A 17,997-nucleotide genomic window follows, 5' to 3' on the forward strand; every position below is an offset into this window, starting at 1 on the left:
AGGAACACAAATAGCTCCACACACGCTACCTTTTTATACTTCAGTAGACATGTGTCAATTACAACGCAAATTCTAGTTGTAATGTTCAATTTTAAAAAAAAATATTGTCTAATCCATTCATAATAGTAAACTTTCACAATTTGATTTTTAAATTTATGCTTTTTCATAATGTATGTTATTTAAATAAATAATAATTTCTTTTATCTCTTATGTCATTATCGTGTGCCAAGGCTTTCTCATTGAGCAGAATGTGGAGGTGAAGGGAAAACTTTGTACAATGATCATCGTATATTGAAGAGTAGTAAAACTCTTGTTGTAACAATAATAGTTTTGAAATGATAGCTTTTAGCTTAACGTAAAATGGTAGAAACCATATGGAGTCAAGATACAAAATTTCCTCATAAAAATAGTTAATCATTTATGCTCATTCTGCATCCACTGCACTTGTCAACCAAACCTTGCATGTCACAAATTGCTACTTATATGATTTATCCATAGTTTTCATATCCATTTTAACGCACAACACTTCATCCTCACATGGCCTAAAAATATAGTTCATTTAATATTGGATAAAACAAATTCAGTTGACAAATGTGAAATCACTAATGCACTCAGTATTCAGAAAACGTCAATACCAAGGTTCATTCACTCTTTTCTGGTGGAAAATTTTTAGCTAATAGTAAAACAAGTTAACAAAATAATTGTCCTTAATACACGTTGTTTCACTGAATAAATGCCGAAAAGACTTATATTTATTGGTAGGATAGCTTTATTTGATCAAAATAGAATTAGATTTAGGATATTAATAAAATAGTATGTTAATATTTATTTCCAAAGTGTTCGAAACATAACAATCAGAAACCCAATCATATCAATTAGATTATCTCAAGTTTGAATTTCAGAAAAATGGATAGGATTTAACGTAATCAATTTCGAAACAATTTTTTCTATTACAGGTCAGGAAAATCAATACTAGACAAATTCATGATGATCATTGGTTAATGAATACCATTAAAATCAATAGTAATTAAATGTCCTTTCAAAACTTTGATGTCAATTCGTGATTTAGATGTATTTGACACATTATATGTAGGCTTGTTGGTTCTAAACTAGTTTCTAATAGCTCTGGGAAATCAATTTGCCAATTTTCATCTCGTTGTACACTAGTTGGTACTGAATTCACCCTTAAAAGTTATAGGAAATTCACTTGCTTTATTTCTTCTAAAATTGATAAGTGTTTTTAGGATTTTCTTTATCATTTATCATTTTTTTTTTAATTTAGTACCAGTAGTAAGACAAATTATTGAAAGAAACAATGGAGGAATCACATAGGAAGAGGTATATGCATAGAGACAACATATCTTAATGCTCATCCAAGATACCTTAGTTCTTAGCAAATATATTTTAATGCTAATCGATAACATATTGGAACTCCGACAAAAGATTAGGCAACTGGAAGTTGTAAGAATGTTGTTTGTTAACACCCAGGTTGTTCCCTTTGACTCTAAGGGAATACGGCCGGGGTAACCACTAACCAATCTTTGGATTACAGTGCCTAGCCACACTGCAATCAGAGAGGGCTCTCTCTTTATAATTTGTCTCTGTTCTGTGGAGATTTTAGGCTAGCTATGAAATGAGGGTGCTTAGTTTTATGCTTTGGTTGAGGGATATCTTTCTGTACTTGGAGTGTGCAACCTACAGATGAGTTTATTTCATTGGGCAATGGAGTCTGTGGCTATAAGTGTTTAGAAACCTTGAGATGATTTGCTGAAATTACAGGGCCATTTAAATACTTCATATAACAAAGTTAGATTATGATGGTGACATGTGAACAACCAGTGAAAAGAATTCAAGAATTTTCCACTAAGCTGGGGTGTGGGAAGGAGATAGATGCCTCAGGAGCAAACTTGAATTCCTGAGAATATTTATCACAGTGAGAGATATAGCTTGAAAAGTGTAGCAATTAAGAATTACACCTTATTTACTCTATCTGAAGAAAACATTTATAACAGCTTAGATTGAGTTCAGGGTAATCTGTGATTAAATCCTGGAACTATTCTTTTACTTTGCCATTAAGTGTAAAAACTCATAAACACGAAAGAAGGTGAAAGACTAGAAAACATATAACACAGAGTTTTAAAGAAGACTTATTGTGCTATGAAATATGCAGGAATCCTGTAACAATCAGCCAGCCACCACAGTGTATCAAGGAACACAGAGCTTTGGAAATTCCATCCACCTTTTGTATTATTTCTCTGAGAGTTGTACAGCAACAGAAATATAGAAATGAAATCAACAACAACCCCTTGCAAACTCATGCGAAGGGGACTTTATAGAAATGTTTATACAAAATATCTCAAGCATTGAGTCATCTGAGAGAGAAATATCTCCATTACTTCGTACAGAAAAGTAGAAAAGAAGTTATTACAGCTTTAAATGCAACATAACTGCTCTTTAAGTCTGTCAGAGGATATTTTGACCTTTGGAGGTCACTGAGTCGGTTGGAACGCTTTGCTTTAATGCTGGAAAATGTGTCTTTACGTTTGTTGCGCTGTATCTTCTGGGTCCTGCCACCTGTGACTGTGCTTGCTGCTGTGGTTACCGAATAGCCCTGCTGAGCTGGCTCAGCCTTTCATCTTTCCTCTGTATGCTTATCTACCAAAATTTTCCCTGTGTATGATTACTTATAAATTTGAAAAAAAAACATAACATTACTGGTTCTGGCTTGATAATATTAGCTGTGTCAATCTATTCCAGACTTCCTGTGTGGGCAATTGGTGCTTTACAATTGCCTCTATGGTTTCATCTGCTTCTGTATATTTATAGAAATTTGGAGGCACATCGAACAGATGATTGATCTCGTTCATGATGAAAAACAGGTTTTCCACCCTATTATATAGAGTTTGCCCTGATGCTGGCCCTGATTCTGCTGAAGTGCTGGGTTGTCCTGCAATTTGACTTGCAGCAAAGGCATTGACCCTTTTAGCATAATTTTCATGGGTAAGCAGTCTTCCCACACTGCTTAGTATGCTGGGGAGGCCTCTGTTTTGTAACACCTGAAACCTGTCCATGAACTTGTTGATTTCGGTCTGCATGTCTTGGGTTCTCCTTTCTAATGTTCCAACCAGGTTTCTTAATGTCATGACTCTTTTAACCATTGAGACTGTCTCAGTCCTGTGAGCAATTCCCATGGTGGTCAGTTGAGAGCTTGTCCTGTTATTCAATATGTTGATCATCCTATTGGCAGCATCAGGCATGTTGCCAAGGCTTGCTCTTGCTCTTTGTATTTCCCTATTTGCCTTTGTAATGAGTGCTGACTGTTCATCTATGGTCTCAATGAACTGCCACTGATCAGTAATGGACTGGCCAATATTGGCCCAAAGGACTGTTTTGAGCTCTGCTGTCACCTTATCTAGTGTGAGCTCTTTCTCAAGCTCAGTTATTCTCTTTTTGAGAGCTTTTATATCTCTTTCTTTCTCAGCCACATTCTGTTTGCTCTTATCATATCTTTCATTTACTTTAGCCAAAGATTCTTTGTCTTGATTAAGCTCTAACATTTGAGATTCCAGGACTTGAATTTCATTTTGAAGCTTCTGCATATCCAGACTATGAGTCTGCTCTGTTGTTGGTGCAGCTGTCGATGTAGTTGGTGCTGTAGGTTCTGTTTGCTGAGGAGGAGGAGCAGTAGTTGGAGCAGCTTCCTCAAGGTTGATTACTTCAGGAGGAGGCTGGGAGGTTTGACCTTCTTCTCTTTGTTTCAAGGCTGCCTGTAGTGCTGCTTTTGCAGCCTCCGATTCTCCCAGCTTTTCTTGAGTTTGGATTAGCTGCTTGTACAGAGATATCAACAAGGTTGTGGCCTCTTGATCATGTCTTTGCTGGGCAACACCATCTGTTTGAGGGTGAATTGTGGCTGGGAGTTTGATCTTTCTCCTCAAGGCTGCCATGTCTGCATCCCTCAATTTTAATATCTCTTGTATGCCCTTGATATCTTTGGGATCATGCCCAATCTCTATGATGATGTCCTCTAAGGACCTTATTCTGTTGTCCTTTGCTTGAGAGGATGCTTTCTCCAACTCAAGCTGAGCAGCTGTGTTGTTAAGGCTATTTTGTAGCCTATAGTTATCCAATGTTTGGTCTGCCAGGGAAGCATAGACCATCTCACCCGTTTGCTTATGCAGTTCTATCTTGTCCATTGGGTGGATATCCTTGGCAAGGACTTCCAGGTTAGTCCTCAAGTAGTCAGAGGCAGTTTGGGGCTGTACTGCTGTTGGCATGAAATGACTCATGATCATTTTGCCTTCCTGCACATCATATGCAGACATGAGTCTTTGTTGATTGGTGGGAGCCATGTTTAACAGATGGTTATACAGCTGTATCTTGATGGGCTCATTTCTCCTCTTAATGTCGATGAACTGCTATTTAATGCTGAGTCCACCTTCCCTTTGTTGATTTGAGGAACTCACTTCTCCTCCCATTGCTCTATCCTGTTCCTGTTGAAAGGAACTTGCTGATGCTTCCCTGCTGGGTGGGACCATACCAAAAGATTGTCCTATTGGCATTTCTTCCTCCGAGAAGGGATTGATTCTCTATCTTTTCTCCCCATGAGTTGCTGATGTTGTAAGGGGAGTCTCTCTGTCCCTATTCCTGCTTGTATCCTCCTTTTGTGGAGTTTGGAGGATTGATGCCTCAGCTGAAGTTTCTTGCCTTGGAGGCACAGTTTGTTCAGTGGATTTAGGGGCTTCCACTGTTTGCTCTTGTTGGACAGGCTGTTCCTTCCTTTGTTCTTCTTGTTGTTGCTGTTCTTCTTGTTGCTGCACTTCTCCCTGCTGCTCCATCTCTTCTTGTTGCTGCACTAGTGTTTCCATTTGCTCTTCAGTCATAGGAGGTGGCTATTCCACCTGCTTTTCTTTGCCTTTGCTGGATGTCTGTGGAGTATTCATGGCAGCTTTCTGATGTGTTGTTGAGGATGAGGCAGCTGCTCCAAGTTGTCTTTTATATGAGAGGGGGACCTGTCCACAAGTTTCTAAGTCAGCTTCTTTTTTAATATTTCTAGCCTCTCTTTCTAGCAGCTCTTCACTAGTAATTTCCTCTTCTAGGGTGCCCTCTTTCCAGCTCAATGCATTGGCATACTGCTCAATCTCAGGCAGCCTCATATGTGAATAGGTACCCAATTTGTATCTTATCCTCCTGAGGGAAACAAAATGATTGGGGTCATAGGGTATCCACTCAAAACTAGTTTGCAATTTGAGGGCCTCTAGGATACTATTTGCCTCTTTCCATCCCTCCTCTTTTTTGTTATATAGGAAAGGGCCCAGTTGGCTCCTTACCTTCAACTGCGCCTTCTTGTTCTTACTTTGGAAGTGGAGGTAGTCGGCATTCCCAAATTGCCTGAAGTATTCTAGGGCAAAAAGTCTCATAGGAACATACCTTGGCAACCTATAAGGCTTCAACTCACAGCCATATACTCTGATGACTGTGTGGTCTTGGTAAAAGTACCAATTACCAATGCTGTAGGTTTTGTTTAGATGGAGAATTCTCCTCATGTCATCAGTTAACCTTGGAGGAGAAACACCATACAATAATGTCATAGCTGGATGAATGAACAAGTCTATGAACTCACAGTATGTGTATGGTGATACAGAGGTGCAATGAAAAACAGAGGTCCAAAACACAACTGACCTTGGATTCCCCTGGGCATTAACTTGCTTCAGGGGAATGAGGAAGCTGCCTAGTTGATAAAACAAGAATAGATGGTAAATGTACGAAGTGTATCTGAACAGTCTTTCCCTTTGCAGATTCATTAGCTGGTCATGGATCCTATCTGCAATATATGTCGCATAGTCATAATGTACAGCTGGAGGCTTTCCAGGAGAGAATATAGACAGCATTGCCATTATACTATCATCCACATCCTCCACTTCCTTGAACCCTAGGACATAGTTGATCAAATCTACTAGCATTCTGCCCAATTCATTTAAGTATGCATATCCAATAGGAGGAGTTCTGATGGCTTCAGAGCCTGGTTGTATAAACAGCTGGTTGATTTTGATGATCTGGTCATTTGACAACTTAGTCCCCTTCTTTATCAAGTTCTGCATGTAGAGGGGGGTCAATGGTTTTGCAGTGTGGAAATGCAGCATCTCATTTATGCTCTCTGGGGTGATATGGAACAGAATTGAGCCTGTGGGGCTGAGGACAGCTCTTTGGCATGGATCATAGCACTCCTGGCATCTGTGGATCAATTCTGGCATAGGATTTACCTGGGGGAGGTTGTAGATGGGCAAGTTTGAGTCCCAAATCCCTAGGATATCAGCTCCACTAAGGTGTTGGGCTTTCAACTCATTTAGCAACTGAATATTATATTTAGAGCCTATTGGAAACCAATCTAACATTTGATAATCCATATCTCCCAGAGCTTTCCATTCTAACTCCCTGTGAAGGGTATTGAGAGGCTTGATGTTCAGTGCAATTGGAGTTTCCATGGTCTATTAAGCTTCTGACTTGCAGGTGAACTGGTTGAAGTAAGCAGAACAACACAGAGGTGATTCCTTACAATGAAAGTGTGAATTTCAGGGACCAGAGGGTGAATTGAGCACACAACAATTGAAATATTGTTTAACAGATTGATAAAGACAAATAGCGGGGCTGACCAGATCTTTTCTATGGTGAATTTAGCCAGCAGAGGTTTCTAGCTCACGATTGCACGACTACTTGTGAATTCAGGTTGTTTAAGTCAAATGCAGGTTTCGTAAACTGTTCGTTGCCTTGCTAGAGGGAAATAGGCACAGGTTACTGGATACTAGACGGTGAATTCAGTGTTTTAACACTCGCTTAACAGTTTGTTAGAAGAAATTTGGATAAAAACCAGGTGCAGAGAATAATTTCGAGAAATACCTTGCGGATTGTCACTGATAGTTGCAAATGCAGGTACGACGAAGGCGCCCGCGGTTTCAGAGTTGAACGGTGTAGGTTGGCGCTGGTATGGTCGTCAAATACATGCAGGAACAACAACAGTCTCTTTCGGTAAAAGTAGAAAAAACACGAAATTTTGGCTTAAAATAGATTTTTGGCAATATTGGCGCATTTTTGGGATGACGTCAGCATGATGTCATCAGGTGGGGCCGGAGTCGGATGACGTCAGCATGATGTCACCGGGTGATGTGGCAGGCCCTGGTTGGTCCATGGATATGCTGAAGTGGCGGACATGTCAGTGAAGGGACAGAAGAATGAGGTGATGCGACGGCGGGGTGGCGGCGACGTGGCTCTGACGTGGGCGTGACAGGGGACCGTCAAACCGGGCGGTAAGTGCAATAGTGGTAACAGTTTTCTCGGACCTCTTACAATACGGCCCCGGTTTTGTCAGAGGCCGCTCCGAGAGACTTGAGAAGGTGACGCGTGGCCGAGGACTGATGTAACCCTTCGTCATTTTCTCGGGCGCTAACTGTCAGGCGTGGGGGCCGCTCCGATATCAACGAGGGCCATCGGATCTCATGGGTCCGATCCGACAGTTGACGGAAGGGTGATGTGATCGAACAATACGGAGGGGGGGCGGGTTTAATTTATTATTTGTTTTGAAAGCTGCGCCCGGCGGAAAACATTAGGATATGGGTTTTTGTAAATTTTCTCAATGTATTTTGGAAAATCAACCATATGCGCTGAAACTTTGGATAAGCGACAAAAGGTGGGTTTTTGGGTTTTTTCACAATTTCAAAGGGGTTTATGGGTAGGAGGGGGTTTTTATAAGGTTTTTCTTTACAGACGGAGGTTTAATGGGTGGAATGACTTTAAAGAAGGGAGAGGGGTAAGGTTTAGGTTCATCAAAGTGACCAGATGCCAATTTGATCCCTGACAGAGGATTTATTGGCTATAATGCCAAGGGGAGGGATATTTATACAAAATTTTGGGATTTATACACCATGGTGTTAATAATAGTAGGGGAAGGGTATCATAGGGGAATTACATAGTAGGGTTAGAGTTAATATGGGGGAAAATGTGAATGAGGGGGAAAATCACTAAGTTTATTTGAAACTTGCTTAGTTTAGGGAGTAGATCAAAATGAAAAGATTTTTAGACAAGAAATGTGGCTTTTCAATGAATAAAACCACCATCAAACCATAAGTTTTCTAAGCAATTCAATTGGTGAGGGGATGTTAGCAATGAGTGTGAAAGGGATAATTGGGAAGTTAGACATGCTTCTTTGTTTTTCTTTTCTCATCTTGACCATCAAGGTCAAATCTGAAATGAATACCACTTCTGCAACCCCATCTACTTACCCAGCTACTTTGCCTAGCATTTTTTGTTTCTTCTTGGAGGGTGCACTTAGGCTTGCAGACCCTTACTTGCCTTTTCTTTTCTTTGACTTTTTTCTTTTGTTTTTCTATCTACTTCTACCCTTATTTCTTCCAAGGTCCCAGATTAAGCTGTTGGGAACCTTTTCTTCTCTACCTGAACTACCTGTCTGCCAAGATTAAACAGTTTGGACAGACTTCTTTCTCTATTCTACAACTGAAAATTTAAAACATGACATGATCCAGATTAGACTGTTGGACCATCCATCAAAATTTGAGTCCATACCAAGCTATAAGCACAGATTGTATTCTTATGGAAATATGTGATCTTTGCATCATCAAAGCAGAGCATATTTGGACCATTTCAATGCCAATCATGAAATATGAAACCTATTGGTATAGGTAGCTAACAGTGGCTCCACATGGGGATGGTGTTTTATTTGAAAGACCAAGAACAGCAGGTCAGATTGCCTTGCTCCTTGACTGCTCTTGCCAATCTTGAAGTTTGTTGTTTTGAAATGCCAAAATTGTGTGCTTCTCTTCTTGGTAGGGCTCTGATTCTATTCACCTTTTGCTGGCAGTTTAAAAAAAAAAAAATTGAGAAATTGCATTTCTACATGTTGACAGAAAATAATATATACATCTGGATATGTACAAGGGAAAACTCAGGCTGCACTTAGGGGTGATATTCAAAATAGTGCTTCAGCATCCTGCCATTCACAGGACCCTCATCCAAGTCAGTTTCATTGAGACTCTTAAGGAAATAAGTGTTGTTTCCTTGTACTGCTTGGACAGCAAATGATCCTCTCCAAAGGGAATCAAATTTTCCATGTTTTCCCTTATCCTCTCTTCTTGAATCCCACTTGAGGACTTTGTCACCAATGTAGAAATCTTCTGCCTTAGTTCTTCTATCAAAAGCCTTCTTTAATTTTTCTTGTAGAACTTGAACTCTACTGAAAACTTGGTCTCTGGTTTGCTGTAAACATTTGATTTAATTGATTCTTCTTTGCATATCATTTGGTTCAGCTTGGCTTTCTTGAAGAAGTTTCATAACAGGCACTCCTAGTGATGAACGAAATTTGGCCTCTAATCCATAAACCAACTCATATGGGCTGGTCCCAATTGATCTTTTGGTTGTTAGTCTATCTGCCCATAGGGCATTCACCAGCTTTTTATGCCAATTCTTTTTGTTCTCTTCTAGCACTTTCTTTATGATGTTTACCAGACTTTTATTTGATGACTCAGCAAGGCCATTTCCTTGGGGATAGTATGCAGTAGAATGGCCCAAGGTGATGTGAAATTTATGGCAGAAGTTCACCATTTTCTTGGATCTGAAAGCAGCAGCATTGTCTGTTATTATTTTATCAGGACAGCCAAATCTGGCCAATATGTTGTTCTCCAAGAACTGAATGATAGTGGAATCATTTGCTTGTCTGCATGGAACAGCTTCAATCCACTTGGTGAAGTAGTCTGTGGCTGTTAAGATCCATCTATGTTGGCCTAAATATGAGGGATGAATTTCCCCAATGAAATCCAAGCCCCATTGTTGAAAAGGTCTTTCTGTTGCAATAGACCTCAAGGGAAGTGGCAGCAACTGTCTCTTTCCCTCAAACACTTGACATTTATGACATGAGGTGGTGAATTTCTTGACATCAGAGAACATGGTGGGCCAGTAGTACCCAACCCTTAGTATTTTATCCACAGTGGACTTCCAGTACAAGTGTCCACCACAGTCACCTGCATGAAATTCCTTTATGATATTGTCAGTTTCATTCTCAATTAGGCAGTTTAGCAATATTCCTTCATGGTTTTTCCACAATAAATTTCCATCCATAACACAAAATTTAGAAGCTTTCATTTTTAAAAACCTACATTTAGTTCTAGACAATCCTGGGGGAGCACACAGGTTTTGCAATACATAACATATATCAGAGTACCAAGGGGATTGTTCAAAGGCTACATTGATCTTTGGAGTCGCCAGCTCCGGTTCACTGTCCAGCTGGTTAATGTCTAAGGCTTGGAAATTTGCTTCTGTCATTAATTTGGCCAAGCCTTGCCCTTTTATTAGTTTTGTAGGTTTTATCTCAATGTCAAATTCCAAGATGTTGGCAATCCACTTTCCTCTTCTGCCCTCTAAATTTTCTTGGGTGAGAATGTCTTTGACAATAGGACTTGGCACATATGCTATAACATGGGAATAAAGTATATAAATCCTAAAGTCTTTAATGGCTTTGACCAAAGCATAAGCTTGTTTTTCCATGATTTGATACTTTAAAGGTGCATCTCTAAGAGCTTTGCTAAAGAAAGCAATTGGCTTCTCATTCCCTTGGTCATCTTTTTGCAATAAAACAACAGCAATAGTATGCTGGGAGGCAAAAGAGAAAATGATAAAGTCCCTGTCAAATTGAGGATTAGTCAAGACTGGGGTTTGGGTAAGGGCCAGTTTTATACCTTCAAAGGCCTGATTGGCTTCAAGAGTCCATTTGACTTTTGAATCTTTCTTTAGCATGTTATTTAGTAATCTGATTAGTTCTGCTAAGTTTGGGATAAACCTTCTTAAGAAATTGATTTTTCCCAAGAATCCTTGCAACTCTTTGACATTTCTTGGGTGGGGCATTTGTAGGATAGCCTGTATCCTATCTGGGTCAATTCTAATGCCATCTTTCGAAATGATGTGGCCCAACAGCTTACCTTCCTCTAAACCAAACAGGGATTTCTTGGGATTCAAGGAAATTCCATATTTTCTGCATTTTAGGAAGATCTGTCTCAAATGTTTTATATGTTCTTGGTCTAATTTTGAGAAAGGTGTAAGGTCATCTAGGTAAATGACTAAAAAGTCATGAATCTCTTTGGAAAAAGCAATATCCATTGCTCTTTGAAAAGTTGCCCCTGCATTTTTCAATCCAAAAGGCATCTTTACATATTTGAAAGTTCCCCATGGGGTAGTGAATGTTGTTTTATCTTGATCATCAGGGTGCACCAGGATCTGATTGAAGCCTGAAAATCCATCCAGTAATGAGATCCTTGAGGCCCCTACCACCCTTTGGAGAATGTGATCCATCTTGGGTAAGGGATAGTTGTCTTTGAGGGATACTTGGTTCAGATTCCTTAAGTCCACACACAGCTTAATTTCACCAGTCTTCTTTCTTGTAGGGACTAAGTTGGAGATCCATTCAGAGAATCTGATTGGTGCTATGATGCCAGCCTTGAACATTTTCTGTACCTCTTGTTCCATTGCTGGGAGAAGCATAGGATTGATTCTCCTCAATTTTTGTTTAAAGGGCTTTTGATCAGGTTTGAGAGGGATTGTATGCTGGATAACAGAGGTGTCATAGGACTTTAGGTCCTCATAACTCCATGCAAAGACATCCTGGAACTCTTTAAAGAGGTCAATGTATTTAGGCTTTTGGTCAGGAGGTAAAGAAGCAGACAATTTAATTATTTTGAGTTTGTCAATTGTACCTATGTTGCATTCTTCAATGGCTGCATTTAAGGGCTGCATTTTTGGTTTCTTGGGGATATCATTTGAATCAAAGATGTCCTCTAGTGGGGTTAGGCCTGTTGGTAGAAAATTGTCTTTCAGCTCTATGATTTCAGTTTCAGCATTGGCCACTTCCTCACCATTGATTGATTGAATTTGCTGAATGTTGTCTTTGTTGAAAATAGTTGGATTTAGCATTTGTTTTGTTGTTCTAGGTGATATTGGGTGAGTAATCTGTTGAAACTGTATTTGTGATGGACTTGCTCCATCAAGTATTTGTGATTGACTTGCTGTATCAAGTATTTGTGATTGACTTGCTGTATCAGTGTCAATATTTAATCCTGCAAATTCTTGCTGCAGGGTTAAAAAATGGTTTATTTGCTTGTCATCCTCAAATACTTGCCAATCATTAACATTGTTTGGAATGGAGGGTTTGTGTTTTACCTCAGCTGTAAAACAATGATGAGGCTCAAAAGGCAGCTTGCAGGTACTTGCAAAGGTGGCTAAACTATGAGCATGTAGATTGTGGGTTCTAGGAATTTTAGTGATTTGGAATTCAGAGAAAGAGTTTAGTACCTCAGCAACAGCAGACCTATAAGTCCTTAGTCTTTTGTCATTGGTGACAAAATTTCCCTTCACTTGTTGGATAACTAAATCTGAATCACCCATGATTGAAACCCTGGCAGCTTGTAAGAACTTTACTAACTTAAGGCCTAGTAAAAGAGCTTCATATTCTGCCATGTTATTAGTACATCTGAAATTCAATCTATAGGCTCTGCCTTCTGCATGACTATTTTCTTTATTGTGTACCCAAACTCCAACTCCTGCCCCTAACTTGTTGACTGAGCCATCAAATTCGAGGAACCATAGAATATCCTGTTGGGAAGGAGACTTAATGATCTGTTCATGGGCTGGCAATGTGAGTAGAAGTTGTGGTTTTTCCTCTAGCTTGTCTTCTAGGACAGTTCCATCATTTGATTGGGTATGCTTGATATTTTGAACAGCAGCAGTATCTAGTGTTTGATTGACTGTTGTTTCATGGGTGGTAATTCTTTCATTTGAGTCTTCCTCCTGTATGAGTATCTTGGTTTCAACCTCACCTTTTGAGGGAGTTGTCGTGTCATTGAAGAGAATGTATGAGTCTATGTCTGAATGGACAGCATATATGGGAAAGTTTTGAGGCTTTTCTTCACTGTTGACCATGTATTTCATGAGTGTTTCTCTGTACAGTCTTTTTGGTTGCCCAAAAACAGAGATGGTGGCATATGACATGTCTAATTGTAGGGAACCTTGGAGTTTAGCTCCCCAAGATCTTGATAACAGCATCCCATACTTAGGTGGAATATCAGCAACTACCACATCCATTAGGATTGTCTTGTTTGGGTACTGAACCAGAGACACACATAAATCTTTTATGAGACCTAGACACTTGACTTGGCTGGAGTCAAAGGAAAACAGGTCCTTGTATGGTCTTGTTATGTCTAGATTCAATCTCTCCATGACTGCTTTTGGCATGAGATTGTGAGAGGCACCTGAGTCAAACATTGCATTATGTAATATTTTATCATGAATATGTAAACTGACATAGAACGGTAATACTCCTGTGACTACCGTTTTTCCATCCACTTCTGGGCCAAACAGTAATTCTGGGGTGTCATCCAGCACATTGACATCATCTTTGTTGCTAGTGAGTTGAAGGGACTTCTTGATCTGTAGTTTATAGATGTCATGCTTGGCTAGTTCTGAAAGCGGGATTGCTACTTTTAGTTTGCCAATTTCAGTTTCTAGGTCAAAGGGTTTTTCAGATTGGGTCTTGGGGTTATGGATAACAGTCCTTTCCTTGTTCATTAAATCTTCTTCTTGATTTTTATCTTGACTTTGGGACTTGCCTCTTTTACTCACCTCTTGGGGAGTAACCTTTAAATTAGGTTGAGAAGGTGGAGTGGCCATAGGCTGCTGTTTTAAGGACAGTGGTTCAGTGATCTCTTCAATAATCACTTCTTCTGCAGGTGAATTTATTTTGTCATTAGGCTCTGTGACTATGACTCTTTCAAGCTGTTGATTATCCTTTATCTTTTCAGGCTAGTTTACATTCACAGTTCTGCTCCTCAGCTTGTATTGCTTATGGACTTCATAAACAGTAGTATCATAGCCTTGTTTGAAGTCAAAGGATTCACCTGATTTAGTTTGGAACAGTTTGATTTCATCATCCTCATGATCTTCTTGTGTTAAGAAAACTTGACTTTCACCATCTAGACCCATTAAATTAATCTCAGGATCTTCATTGGGCTCTGTTGATGTGGAAGTTTCTGCATAATTTTCTTGGAAAGGGGGTCTTATGTCTTGGTCAGCACTGGTCTTGCCAACATTTGGGTTTTGAGTTCTCCTAAAATTTGGATTCCTAGGAGGGTTGTTTTGTGGTGGTTCCCATGATGATTTTCTTTCAACCGATTCCACTCTATCACCCAATCTTTTCATTCCAGTGAGAATTGCATCTAGCTTTTGATCAAAGGCAGAGGGTTCCTCTTTGAAAGCAGTCCTCTTTTCCAACCTTGCCCTATTCCTTTTGGCAATTAGGTTGGCTTCCACTGTGACGGCAACCCTTTGGGCCTCTGCAAGGGATTGAGGATCTCTTTACTTCAACTGATAGGCCATATCAGGGTCAAAACCATCAGGGAATTTGTACAAGGCTAAATCAGGAGGAGGTCTTAAATTTTGTGGAATCGCGTTATATACATTGTTAAATCTTGCACAATACTCCAAAACAGTCTCTTGGGTACCTCTTTTGATAGTGTCATATTCCCCAAGTATGTGCAGAGGATCTCTCTTCTTCTCCCATCTACTAGTAAAGGCTTGATACAGTTCATCAGGAGTTGTAATGGAATTTGCATTCAGGGATCTAAACCAAGTTCTTACATCCCCAGTTAGGCTTTGAACAAACATCCTCATTCTGACACTGTCATCATCTATTTCATAGGTCTCAAAATGGTCTTGCATCCTTTTAGCATGCTGGACAGCTGTCAGAGGGCCATTGGAGTCGAAATATGAGATTTTGGTTTGGTAATCTTGGGGTAGAGCTGCAGCATTAGTTGGTATCTGCAAGGGTGCATATCTGTTAGCCATATTTACAAGGTTTAGAGGATTAACAGGGGTGGCTGGGATAATAGGAACAGTGGGTACCACAGGGGTGACAAGTAGGGGTGAACCTAGAGTGTTGGTAAAGGGGATATGTGCAGTGGATGAAGACGTGAGAGGAGGACTCCGAGATGTGGATGGTGAACTAGGGGAATTAGGGGTAGACCGGAAAAGGACCTTGCATGGGGTAGAGATAAGGCTGGGATGATCTGAATCTGAGGTTAAATCAGCAGGCTGCTCCTGCCTTTGCTGCCTCCTAATGTTTCTAGGGATGGTATTTGGATTATCAACAATGATGGGTGGATTAGGGTCAGGATTTGCCCTAGTATGCCGTGGATTTTTCTTGGGAGCCAGCTTCTAACTGTTTTTGGATTTTATAGGAAGTTTTTATATTTGCAAAGACTGGACAAAGATTTTGGAATGGCTATATATATTTCAAAGCTGAGATGAAGATTCACTGAAAGAGCTCTTCCCTAAAACTGTCAATGTTACACAGAAACAGTTTTGAAGGCCTCCTGACTTGTTTCAGGCTTGATTTCAGGCTTTGAGGGATGTATAGAAATTGGAAAATCCTAAGAAGTCCCCAGTGGAGTCGCCAATTATGTTAACACCCAGGTTGTTCCCTTTGACTCTAAGGGAATACGGCCGGGGTAACCACTAACCAATCTTTGGATTACAGTGCCTAGCCACACTGCAATCAGAGAGGGCTCTCTCTTTATAATTTGTCTCTGTTCTGTGGAGATTTTAGGCTAGCTATGAAATGAGGGTGCTTAGTTTTATGCTTTGGTTGAGGGATATCTTTCTGTACTTGGAGTGTGCAACCTACAGATGAGTTTATTTCATTGGGCAATGGAGTCTGTGGCTATAACTGTTTAAAAACCTTGAGATGATTTGCTGAAATTACAGGGCCATTTAAATACTTCATATAACAAAGTTAGATTATGATGGATACATGTGAACAACCAGTGAAAAGCATTCAAGAATTTTCCACTAAGCTGGGGTGTGGGAAGTAGATAGATGCCTCAGGAGCAAACTTGAATTCCTGAGAATATTTATCACAGTGAGAGATATAGCTTGAAAAGTGTAGCAATTAAGAATTACACCTTATTTACTCTATCTGAAGAAAACGTTTATAACAGCTTAGATTGAGTTCAGGGTAATCTGTGATTAAATCCTGGAACTATTCTTTTACTTTGCCATTAAGTGTAAAAACTCATAAACACGAAAGAAGGTGAAAGACTAGAAAACATATAACACGGAGTTTTAAAGAAAACTTATTGTGCTATGAAATATGCAGGAATCCTGTAACAAACAGCCAGCCACCACAGTGTATCAAGGAACACAGAGCTTTGGAAATTCCATCCACCTTTTGTATTATTTCTCTGAGAGTTGTACACCAACAGAAATATAGAAATGAAATCAACAACAACCCCTTGCAAACTCATGCGAAGGGGACTTTATAGAAATGTTTATACAAAATATCTCAGGCATTGAGTCATCTGAGAGAGAAATATCTTCATTACTTCGTACAGAAAAGTAGAAAAGAAGTTATTACAGCTTTAAATGCAGCATAACTGCTCTTTAAGTCTGTCAGAGGATATTTTGACCTTTGGAGGTCACTGAGTCGGTTGGAATGCTTTGCTTTAATGCTGGAAAATGTGTCTTTACGTTTGCTGCGCTGTATCTTCTGGGTCCTGCCACCTGTGACTGTGCTTGCTGCTGTGGTGACCGAATAGCCCTGCTGAGCTGGCTCAGCCTTTCATCTTTCCTCTGTATGCTTATCTACCAAAATTTTCCCTGTGTATGATTACTTATAAATTTGAAAAAAAACATAACATTACAGGTTCTGGCTTGATAATATTAGCTGTGTCAATCTATTCCAGACTTCCTGTGTGGGCAATTGGTGCTTTACAATTGCCTCTATGGTTTCATCTGCTTCTGTATATTTATAGAAATTTGGAGGCACATCAAACAAATGATTGATCTCGTTCATGATGAAAAACAGGTTTTCCACCCTATTATATACAGTTTGCCCTTATGCTGGCCCTGATTCTGCTGAAGTGCTGGGTTGTCCTGCAATTTGACTTGCAGCAAAGGCATTGACCCTTTTAGCATAATTTTCATGGCTAAGCAGTCTTCCCACACTGCTTAGTATGCTGGGGAGGCCTCTGTTTTGTAACACCTGAAACCTGTCCATGAACTTGTTGATTTCGGTCTGCATGTCTTGGGTTCTCCTTTCTAATGTTCCAACCAGGTTTCTTAATGTCAGGACTCTTTTAACCATTGAGATTGTCTCAGTCCTGTGAGCAATTCCCATGGTGGTCAGTTGAGAGCTTGTCCTGTTATTCAATATGTTGATCATCCTATTAGCAGCATCAGGCATGTTGCCAAGGCTTGCTCTTGCTCTGTGTATTTCCCTATTTGCCTTTGTAATGACTGCTGACTGTTCATCTATGGTCTCAATGAACTGCCACTGATCAGTAATGGACTGGCCAATATTGGCCCAAAGGACCGTTTTGAGCTCTGTTCTCACCTTATCTAGTGTGAGCTCTTTCTCAAGCTCAGTTATTCTCTTTTTGAGAGCTTTTATATCTCTTTCTTTCTCAGCCACATTCTGTTTGCTCTTATCATATCTTTCATTTACTTTAACCAAAGATTCTTTGGCTTGATTAAGCTCTAACATTTGAGCTTCCAGGACTTGAATTTCATTTTGAAGCTTCTGCATATCCAGACTATGAGTCTGCTCTGTTGTTGGTGCATCTGTCGATGTAGTTGGTGTTGTAGGTTCTGTTTGCTGAGGAGGAGGAGCAGTAGTTGGAGCAGCTTCCTCAAGGTTGATTACTTCAGGAGGAGGCTGGGAGGTTTGACCTTCTTCTCTTTGTTTCAAGGCTGCCTGTAGTGCTGCTTTTGCAGCCTCCGATTCTCCCAGCTTTTCTTGAGTTTGGATTAGCTGCTTGTACAGAGATATCAACAAGGTTGTGGCCTCTTGATCATGTCTTTGCTGAGCAACATCATCTGTTTGAGGGTGAATTGTGGCTGGGAGTTTGATCTTTCTCCTCAAGGTTGCCATGTCTGCATCCCTCAATTTTAATA

This window comes from Pinus tabuliformis, chromosome 6 (genome assembly GCF_031772625.1).
Source record: "Pinus tabuliformis cultivar Carrire ecotype Pingquan chromosome 6, CPIR1, whole genome shotgun sequence".
Taxonomy (NCBI): domain Eukaryota; kingdom Viridiplantae; phylum Streptophyta; class Pinopsida; order Pinales; family Pinaceae; genus Pinus; species Pinus tabuliformis.